Source organism: Phascolarctos cinereus, unplaced genomic scaffold (genome assembly GCF_003287225.1).
Source record: "Phascolarctos cinereus isolate Bilbo 61053 unplaced genomic scaffold, phaCin_HiC Scaffold_4;HRSCAF=312, whole genome shotgun sequence".
In the NCBI taxonomy this organism is placed as follows: Eukaryota; Metazoa; Chordata; class Mammalia; order Diprotodontia; family Phascolarctidae; genus Phascolarctos; species Phascolarctos cinereus.
In genome coordinates this window covers 401,181,904-401,193,855 of record NW_027555847.1, presented here as the reverse complement: position 1 = coordinate 401,193,855, position 11,952 = coordinate 401,181,904, and positions in this window count along the sequence as shown.

Here is an 11,952-nt window from a genome sequence, read left to right as displayed (position 1 = left end):
TTCTCATTACTACCATCCTGTTTTCCTGAACTTATAGCATAACCTTCTACTTGCTCTTCTTTCTTCTAATATCTTGCTGATTGACATAATTGTCTGCACAATTTTCTTAAAATATGAATCTGGTCACTCTTTTGCTCATAGTCCTTCAGTGCCTACTCATTATGCAAGTCCATATTCCATAGCATGGCAGTTAATGTCCTCTCCAATCATACTCTAATATATTTTTCTAGCCTTAGTTTACAACACTCTCTTCATCCCAGTCAAATGAGACTAAGTATAATTATTTATGATTTTTCCCTATCCCATTTCTGTGAATTGGCTCATGCTGTTGCCTATATCTGAAGTTGATTCCTTTTGTATCACATGCTGTGCAAATCAGTCATTTCTTTCAAAACCCAATTCAGATTCCAGCTCATCCAAGAAACATTCCACAATCCAGGTGGATGTGATTCTTTACTCTTGTGGAGCTTTTTGTGGACTCTTTCCTTGGCTTTGTTTTTGTTTTTGTTTTTGTTTTTGATATTCTAGCCATTTCTGTAAATCTTACTTCCCTTTCCAGACTGGAAGCTCTGGGCAATTCAACATTTATATCTCTAGTGTACGATAAAGGGCTTCATTTGATCTATGATCTCAATGCAAGTGTTCCATCAGTTAGTAGAGATTAAAACCCATGAATGCTTTCTCATCTTTTGCAATTCTTTTCCATGTTCTTCCACTGACCATACAAAGAAGACTTATGTCTACGTACTAGAGGCCTTTCTCTAGTTCTCCCCCGCTCCAGTTTGAGTAGCAATGGAGCACTCATCCTATCTATTATCCTTTGTCCTTTCCACCTGGCTGTCCTATCCTCTTTATTTCATTCATTTGTTCAATTTTATATCAATATCTTAAGTCAGTTTTTGAACTGGGTACATTATTGGAAATGCTGCATGCCTGGTAAATAGTAGGCACAATATAAATGCTATAAATACAATGTTACTGTTGTTGTTATTGTTATTGTGCTTATAACATGTCTTTTCAATGCCTCATATAATATATGAGTATCACATGGAATCAAATTAATTATTCCTCTTTTTGATTCATAAAATAATTTTTAATTGTTTTATAATCAACATTAAGAGTTTGATTGCATTAATTATCTTGCAGCTGCCAAAATACAGATTGTTAATAACCTATGTAAGGAATTCCCAGAATTGTAGAATTTTAGACTTGGAATAGAAATGTAAAAATCATTTATTCTAATCTCATATAAAATAGGAAGTTAAGGTAAAGTTTCCTGACATAACAAAATATGACAGTGGAGTGACTGATACCAGCAAACTTGTTTCACCTTGAGAATTGGCCCCTCTGTTTTAAAAGCCAGACGGTATCTTTTTTCAGCTTTTGAAGAAAGAAAATCAAAAGAAAAAATTAAAATGCTTAGCTTTCTTTTACACATAATGTGTAGTAATAAAATCACCCAAATAGAATTTAAAATAATAGCTGATTAGCTGTGAAGTCCCTTTTGGATTGTAGATTTATCCTTCTGTAGTGGACAGCAATTTAGACAATTGTGTGCACTCCCAGTGATGCATGAAGTGGGTTAGGCTGGGTTTTAGCCATCCATATTCTTAAAGGTAATGAAGACATAACATCAGGCCATTTGTGGCTTTCTATGACCATACTTTAGAAGAAGAGAAAGACAGAAGCGCTTTATAACTGACCTTACTGCCCAGTGTATAATGGGAATAAACTGAAATATCGGCATCTATAACAGAACTATTTTAAATGAATGTTTTTAATAAACTATCTGGATATCTTTGATTTATAAAAGTCAATAACTTGGGCATCAAGCAAAACTAAGCTTGTGACTCTGTAGAGGCAAGTTTACTTTGTAATACTTGAATGGTTAATATTGTATTCCTTGTGATATTTTTGGGAAATCAATATCCTTTGGCTTGAATAGAGATATAGAAAGAAAATAATATCCCAGGAGCCAAAAGACATGAATAGAGGAACACCACGTTTTTTGTTTATTTGTTTTTCCCTTTGCTGAGCTTAATATTGAATTATCTGATGGCTAACTTACATCTTTCTACAGATGAAATTATTAATTAAAATGGGCAATTTATTTTAAATTTACATGTGGTATTTATCACAGAGTCTGTAGTCATGGGACTATATTTATCATAGCATATTAAAAAGGATAGAAGCAAATGTATTTGACAAACCCCCTTAACAGTATGGGGAGGGATGGGAAATTGGCCTTTGTATGTGAAATTTGGGAGCTGAACCTCCTTTCTTGTTCTGTCTTCTTATTCAGATTTATTTTTTTTTAAATTTCAATTCACACATTTACTCCTGTAATATCCTAATTGATCTGAGATCTCTTCCTCCAATAATGCTGATCACAACCTATCCATGCCTTCCTAACTTGTTTATCATCCATGCCCTTGTAAATTTGCCATACAGGGACAACTCAATGCTTTCTGGGGCTTTCATATTCTCCTTGAATTTTGCTGATATCAGAGAAATACAGGAGTGATTCATCAGTGATTATGTCAGAATAGAAGAAGGACAAGTAGATTATGTCATGCATAGAATGCTATGCCTGAAGATAGGAAGACATAAGTTTCAATCCAGGCTCAGACATTTACTAACTGTATGACTTAAACTTCATCTGCCTTAATTTTCTCAACTGTAAAATTGGGATAATAATAATATCAGTCTCCTGGGTTGTTTTGAGAGTCAAAAATGAGATATTTGTAAACCCTTCAGTGGCTGATGCATAGGAAACAGAATAAATGCTTGTTCCTTTTACATCAACTAAAAGGAAAAAGCCTAAGTTATTCAGCACTCATTCCACCAAAGCATATGAACTGCAAGCCTTATTTTACTTCAGAATCTGTAGTTTTATAGGCATAATAATTTAAAAAAAGACAAACTGAATAATGTCAATAATCTGCCAGGAAAAAACCCTTAACATAATCCAACTATAGTATTGAAGAAATATTTTCCTTTTATCCTTTGCCCATAATTATTTATGTATTTTCCAGACTATATAAGAGGCTCCATTAGTACAAAATTCTTTTTAGTATCGTAGTATCATAACTTTTTTTTTATTTTAATCTTTAGCAGGCATCAGTAAGGACTATATCTCCCTCCAAATGTTGTGACTGCAGAATGATCTTTTGACAAATGAAAACAATTGTTTGAGCTAAAACACTCCAAAATGTGGGGATAGTTATATTTTAAAAATGCATATATATGTACATGTGTGTATATATATATATATATATATATATATATATATATATATATAAAATTTTTATGAAAAATAAACAAGCATTATTTTCAATAAATTAAAAAGAAAACATTAGAAATGCCCCCAGTAAATGCAGGAGTAAAGAAAAGATGCCCATTGTCCCTGCTATTATTTGATATAGTTATACAAATGCTAATGATAGGAGTAAGACAAGAAAAAGAAAACTAAGAAAAAAATCAAAGAGAAAAAAAACAAAGAGAAAATAAAAGTATCCGTATTAGATGCTAACAACTGTATTCCAAATATATTGTTTTATATGATTTTATTCTTTGGAGACATTATACCATGGATTCAAGTTGTTGTTGTTTTTAAATTCTACTAATTATCCATACTACATAGGCCTTAACTTCGAACATTTGTTTCCTTCTAACACTTTTTAAGACTGTCTTATTATTTTGAAAAAAATTCAGAAATATATTGCTGTGTATCCATGCTTTCCTGGAATTCCATAGAATTATCTTCTTTACCATGTGTTGGTCAAACTTTGTCTTAAAATATTTATTTCTAGATGATTGTGATATTTTAGATGCTCTGGCAGCTAGATGGTGCAGTGGATAGAATGTTGGGCCTAGAGTCAGGAAGACTCATCTTTGTGAGTTCAAATCTAGCCTCAGACTGAGGGAGAATCAAGTGACTGATCAGAGGGGAATTGCAGAGTTCTCTTTGCTGGTGAAGGATTCTCTTGCTTTGCCCGTGTTTGGATCAGGGTCACAGTTCTGGGTGGTGGTCCTGGGGTGAGGAAGAGAGCTGGCATAATAGAGCTGGTAGTGGCTGTATAGAGAAAATCCTCCTCACAGTTCCAAGACAGAAGAGAGTCCTTGTGGCCACTCATAGACCAGAGCACAGGCCAGGAAAGGAGTAAACACCTTGCCCTTGATCATAGCACCTTGAAAGAACTGAAAATTTACAGGTCCCTAGAAGTATCTCTGAAAACAGCTGCACAAAATCCCCAAAGCTGGGGATAGTACATTCTCCACACTGGAAATAGACCCCCTGCCTTAACAAAGAGTTTATAACTCAAGTAATTAGCTGGGATCATGAGCAAGCAGCGCAAAAAGAGTCAGACTACAGAATCTTTCTTTGGTGACAAAGAAGATCAAAACGTACAACCTGTAGAAGACAACAAAGTCAAAGCTCCTACATCCAAGGCCTCCAAGAAAAAAATGAATTGGTCCCATACCATGGAAGAGCTCAAAAAGGATTTTGAGAAGCAAGTAAGAGAAGTAGAGGAAAAACTGACAGTGATGCAAGAAATTCGTGAAAAACAAGTCCACGGTTTGCTAAAGGAGACCCAAAAAAATACTGAAGAAAATAACACCTTAACAAATAGCCTAACCCAAATGGCAAAAGAGGTCCAAAAAGCCAATGTGGAGAAGAATGCCCTAAAAAGCAAAATTGGCCAAATAGAAAAGGAAGTCCAAAAGCTTACTGAAGAAAATACTTCCTTAAAAATCAGAATGGAGCAATTGGAAGCAAGTGACTTTACGAGAAATCAAGACACTGTAAAACAAATCCAAAAAAATAGAAGAGAATGTGAAATATCTCACTGGAAAAACAACTGACCTGGGAAATTGATCCAGGAGACATAATTTTAAAATTATTGGACTCTCTGGAAGCCATGATCAAAAAAAAAAAAAAAGAGCCTAGACATCGTCTTTCAAGAAATTATCAAGGAAAACTACTCTGATATTTTAGAACCAGAGGGCAAAATAGAAATTGAAAGAATCCACCAAACACCTCCTGAAAGAGATCCGCAAAGGAAAACTCTCAGGAATATTGTACCCAAATTCCAGAGTTCCCAGGTCAAGGAGAAAATATTGCAAGTAGCCAGAAAGAAACAATTCAAGTATTGTGGAAACACAATCAGGATAACAGAAGATTTAGCAGCTTCTACATTAAGGGACCACAGGGCATGGCATATGATATTCTAGAGGGCAAAGGAGATGATATTACACCCAAGAATCACCTACCTAGCAAAACTGAGTATAATCCTTCAGGATAAGAAATGGTCATTCAGTGAAATAGGGTACTTTCAAGCATACTTTATGAAAAGACCAGAGATGAATAGAAAATTTGACTTTCAAATATAAGACTAAAAGTGAAACATGAAGAGGTAAATAGGAAAGAGAAATCATAAGAGACTTATTAAGGTTGAATTGTTTACATTCCTGCGTGGAAAAATGATATTTGTAACTCATGAGTCCTTTGTCAGTATTAGGGTTGTGGGAGGGTAAGAAATTATATGTATGTATAGGTAGATAGGTAGAGGGTACAGGGTGAGTTGAAGATGAAGGAGTGATACTTGGAAAATAAAATTGAGAGGTGAGAGAGGATTATACTGGGAGAAGGAGAAATGGAGAGGTAGAATAGGGTAAATTATCTAACATGAAATAGACAAGAAAAGGCTTTTACAATTGAGGGGAAATGGGGGAAGGTGAGGGAATGAGTGAATCTTATTCTCATCAGATTTGGCTTAAGGAGGGAATAACATACACAATTGGGTATGAAAATCTATCTTTATGAGAAAATAAGGGGGAAGGGGACAAGAGAGCAGGGTGATGATATAGGGGAGGGAAGATTGAGGGAGGGGATAATCAGAAGCAAACATTTCTGAGGAGAGATGGGGTCAAAAGAGAGAATATAATAAATGAGGGGCGGGATAGGATGAAGGGAAATATACTTAGTTTTTCACAACATGACTACTATGGAAGTGTTTTGCATGACTACTCATGTATAACCTGTATCAAGTTGCTTGCCTTTTCAATGAGGGTGGGTGGAGAGGGAAGAAGGGAGAAAATTTGGAACCCAAAGTTATAAAAACACATGTTACAAAAAATAGTTTCCACATGCAACTGGGAAATAAGAATTACAGGAAATGGGGTATTGACATATGTCCTGCCCTACAGGAAAATAGAAGGGATAGGGGATAAGAGAAGGGGAGGAGAGATAGAAGGGAGGGCAGATTAGGGGAAGGGGTATACAGAAAGTATGCCATCTTGGGGTGAGGGGAGGGATGAGATGGGGAGAAAATTTGGAACTCAAAATCTTGGAGAAGTGAATGTTGAAAACTAAAAATAAATAAATTAAAAAAATAAAAATCACATGCTAACATGAAAAAAAAATAGCTTTCTTTTCTTGTTATATCTACTTGCTCTGGAGGTTTTTAATTTTGTTTTCTTCTCATGAAAGTACTGTTAACTTTGGACCTTTCCCTCTTTTATTACTCTATCACTTATTTTCTGCCTCCTCCTGTTTTATGATGGATACATTCCTGAGCCTGGAACAAAAGATTGTTTTAACCATCTCCTGCAATGAAGAATTTACTTTAATTTATTGTCTACACCAAGTAGCTTCTGATAGGACAGACCTAGATCCATATAGATTTTAATACTTTTTTTTTTCCTTCAGGGTTGGTACAACCACATATATGGACCCCCTGCCCAGTTTCGTTGTTTTTCTCCAACTGGTCTTAATCAGTGTCTACCACTTTGAAGGGGAGGTAGATATTTGAAGTAAAGTCTTTTCATACGTCGGGTTCTCTGACCTCAAAGTCATCACAGGGAGAAGGAAACCTGATTCTTCTTCCCTCCTTTTCCTCCTACTCCTACTCATAGTGGCTGATTTGTGTCAACATCTGCTGCTGGTTACAGTGGGATATGAAGTGAAGGACAGGGGTGAAGTACACAGGCAGAGTCTCTAAAGCAGGATAGAAATCCCTGAGGGGACTCCCAATCACAAGCTTGTGTGAGTGAGTTTGCATCATATGCTGTAACATGCAGGGTTTTGGGGGAGGGATGCTGAGTGTGTTGAGAATTCACATTAACTGGTATTAATTCTAAAGTCTGTCATTTTGTTGTGCTTCCTACTTTTCACTATAGATGTAGTTGCAATTTCTCTGCCTCTGGTGCATAATGATTCTTTAGGAGTTTTTGTGAGCATTAGTGGGAATTAAAAAAAATGTCTAGTCCTCTTCTTGTTGGTGATAGGGTACAGAAGTCCCCTTCAATTGTTTTTAATTCCATCCTGATATTTTGATGACTGATGCACATGGAGGCAGGGAGGAAAGGATTGTACTTCACATTCTTAGCCATAATCACTTCTTATATGTGAATTTTTAAAGTGAGTTGAAGGGCTCTTTAGATGGGTATGTGAGAAGGGACATCTTATTGTTGCATCACCTCTACAACAGATGATTCAGAGTTTTTTCAATCAACAGACAGTTTTCATGCATCTACTATGAGCCAACCATTATGTTATTTAGTAGGGATTCAAAGACACAAACAAAGGCCTTGCTTTCCAGGATGGTTACCTTCAATTGGAAGAGATGCCATGTTCATGTATAAAAATAACTGTATATAAACCTCATAAAATTTATTTGTTGAAGGGTATGCACTAGCAGCTTGGATGAACAGGAAAGGCCTCATGTAGAAGGTAGCATTTGAGTTAAACTTTAAAGGAAGCAAAATTTGAACAGACTGAAATATGGAGAAAGAGGACATTCTATGCATGGGGGACAGTCTGCAAAGAGAAGGTAATGAGACACGGCATGTAGTGTATGAAGAACCTCAAAAAAAACCTGACTTGTCCAGAGTTACATGAAGTTTCAGATAATTAGCCTGGAAAGTCAGTTTGGAGCCAGTTTGTAAAGCTTTAAATATCAAACAATGGGTGTTGTATTTGATACCGAATCCCAGTAGGAGCTACTGAAGTTTATTGAGTAAGTAATTAAATGAACTACCTAGGATCATACAAGCATTATATATCAGAGGCACAGCTTGAATCCATGTCATCTTGATTCTGTGACCAGTTCTCTATCCACTACTATGCTCTTCTCGACTTTATATACAGATGTGGGTATAGATATGTGTATGTATGTATGATCATAAAAGTATTGCATGACATGTCCCTTGTTATAGTTCTTTATTATTGCATTTCATGAATATACTAATAATAAAATATTTCCTAATAATATGTTTATTATTACTAATTACAGTCTGGTAAGTAATACATTTTATATTCATAAAATTAGCTCATTCATTTAATACTTCATCTTGCACAAAATATTTCCTGACAACAAATCTTTAAAGATAAATACATATCCTCATTTTCAAGTGAGGAAATAGTCTCATAGAAATTAAGTGATTTTCTACCCATGGTCATCAAAATAGCATCAGAGCATAGATTGCAACATCATTATCTTGATTTCAAATAGAAGGCTGTCACAGTATCCCAGGAGTTTACAAGTAGTTCTAACACTTTTTCAGGTGTTCCAGAAGTTATGTCACCTAATAAGAAATGCCTGGAAGTAACACAAACATAATCAAAATGACATTTTAGAAAATATTCTCCTTATAATTTGTGCATGAGGGAAGTAGTCTAAGTGGTATTATGGCTTTAGAATTAGAGGGTACTTTGGAGATTATCTATCTACCCTACTATTATTATTCCCATTGTTTTGACAAAGATTCTGAGTCCAAATGAAGCCAAAGATCAAATACAAGTCTTTTGGGGAGTCTAATGCCCTTTTTACCATGTGATTCTGACAACCCCATTGTTTATTTCACTGTATCTCTGAATATATGAAAATTACACACACACACAAATACATACATACACATCCATATATGCAGACATATATAATCCTGTGTGTGTGTATGTATATATATATATATGCATACATATATGTGCATTATTTCTATCTTCACAACTCTGTGCTATATATATATAATTTGTACACATAATTAATTCCATGGTCATGGTTCTTACTTCTTATTAGTTGTGCCTGCAGTCATGAGGTTTGGTCCATAATTCAATATAACTGGGAGGATAATCTTTCTTGCCAAGCATTGTTTTACCAGAACACATAGAAACTTGGTCCTTCATATGAATATGCTTAAAACAAAGTATTGTTTAATTTTGCACACCTAGTTGCAAAAATAAATGAAAGTATCCTTGGTTTTTTGCCTTGTGTGCTTATGTTTTTGATTCTGTGTGTATGTGTGTGACCTTTGATTTCATTACTATAGAAAACATGATCTAGATATGAAGCTCAGATGGCAACTGTACAACAGCTCATAGCATTATAGAACTGCCCAGAACTATGAGACATTAAATGACTTACATGACTTACCCAGGGTCATGCAAGCATTATATTTCAGAGGCATGGCTTGAACCCAAATCTTCTTGATTCTATGGTCAGTTCTTTATTGACTGTTTATACATAATGGGTATAGATATATGTATACATGTATACATATATATATATAAAATGTTAATATTTTAATACATTCAAGACTTTTCTACTTATAATTAGCATTTCATTTAAAAAAAACTAGGCAACCATAATGAACTTACATTTTTTCATTTGAACATAATTATTTTCAATATATATAGCTTATATAGATGTATCTACAATTTAACATATATATGTTTGACTACTCTTTAATATCCCCTCCTTTTTTTTTTTCATCTCTACTTTTTGAAGTGTTGCCACTGGATCATGGTTATGATTGACCTACAGGGCATGTGGTTCCTTTGACATCAAGTTTATTTTTCTAAACCCACAGCTTGATATTCTAGCACTTAATTTCAGAATGCAGCTTAAATCACAGAAGCCATAATATGTCAAATGATCCCACACTTGCAGGGGGAAAACAGTAAGTAATGAAAAAGCTATGATTGCTTTTCTGTCCCTCCAAATGACAGTTATCACCTCAATGACCTGCTCCGGGCGGACCTATCTAAACATGACACACTAAGGGATAACGTCATCTAACAGGGTAGTTACAAAAATCAATACAAAACCCATTTCAAAGATACTCAGTGTAAGAATCCTGGTGTAACGTTCATTTATTGAATAGGCCTGGGGAAAAAAACCACAACAACTTTTCTGATATATATGCCTTACCTCCCAAGCAAAGGAATTCTGTAGGTAAGCAATAATTGTATTTTTCAATCTATTACTTAGACTTGCCAAGGCTCAGTCTGGAATCTAATATATGGATGACTGCTATAACTCAATTATGAAAGCTAAGCAGAGTCTTAGTGTATCCGAAAAGCAAAAGGAGCAGAACAGGGACACTCATTGCTCTCCAACGTGATGCAAATTGTGTATTTATTTGAGTGGGTATGTGTTTGGTATATTTCATGTTTTTGATATAAACTATGTGATTGATTATACAGTCACTTAGTAAATTATTTGAATATTCAACTAACACATATTTATCTTTAAGACCTTTTTATTTAACTAGATTATCTTATCGCCTACTCTATAGCAATTTTATCTGTCTTGGGGGAAGAGTGCATTTCATTCGAAAGTGTGGGTGGTAAATCTGTAATAGGTTATTAAGGGAAGTTATGACCATCAGGGGACCAGTGTCTAGCATCATGCATTGTGCAGAATAGGAACTTAATAAATGTTGGTTGACTGTATGAATGAATGAATAAATTCCTGACATTGAGAGAATAGAGGGCAACTATAGTGCTCTCTGTCAGTCTGTCTATCTTTCTGTCTCTGTCTCTGTCTCTCTCTGTCTGTCTGTCTCCTCTCTCTCTCTCTCTCTCTCTCTCTCTCTCTCACACACACACACACACACACACACACACACACCAAATTAAAAAAAAAAAACTTTTGATAGTTCTATCAGACCTGGCAAACTGGGCCTAAGTGAAACTTATTGGTCTGCCTAGTATGACAATTCTTAGGAGCTACAAGTAGTGTAGGGAATGTTGGGGATTACTAAATAAAACAACTTGCATGGAAATATTCTGGCAGCTGGTAAAAGTATTCTAGGACAAATTATAGCAGCCCCTGAGAATGCTAATATAACCTTTTAAATTAACCTACACATCAGAAGTGCAGTAACCTTGGCCTTCACACTTTATGACCAAAGCATTATTGCATTACCTATTCATTCACATTATAAATTCACATCCACCAGACATGTCTCAAATAACTGAGTATTAAGTGTAAAGTGCTAGATGGCTATGGCTGAGCCTTTTCAGATTATCCATGCTAAGTTTATAAGGCTGGTGTTCATTGGTGGTCCCATTATTGAACATATTAATGAATACAATTTAGCTATACTGCCCTTTTCCATAATTTTTCAATACAACATATGTCTATATACAGATATTTGTTGTGTCCTTACTAATTAGGGATAAAAATGGTAAGTGTTGTAGAAAGTCATTTACCCTAGTATATGTTGTCAGATTGAAATACATCTGAAATTCTGAATATACTTTTGGCTTGCACCCAATCATACAAATACTTATTTAAACTAAATTTGACATTCTGAAATTTTAGATATACCTTTATAATTCTATAAAAATAGCAGTCACCCCGACATGCTGAAAAGAATATAGACATTTTTACTAATCATCTGATCAAAACCAAATTTTCCAATAAAACTGAAAGGAATACTTTTGATTTGCATATAAAAACTTCATGGATAGAGTAATCAGCAACACATACTTGTTATAAAAACTTACAATACAAAACACTTTTTTGTGATACTTTTTTGGAAGTATCATGTCAGATTTTTTCCCCCAAAGCTCCATTCAAAGTTATTATTGTATAACCTCTAAGAATGACTGTTGTTATCATTATTTTATATTTCATTGTTTAACGTCTATACATCACAAAGGAA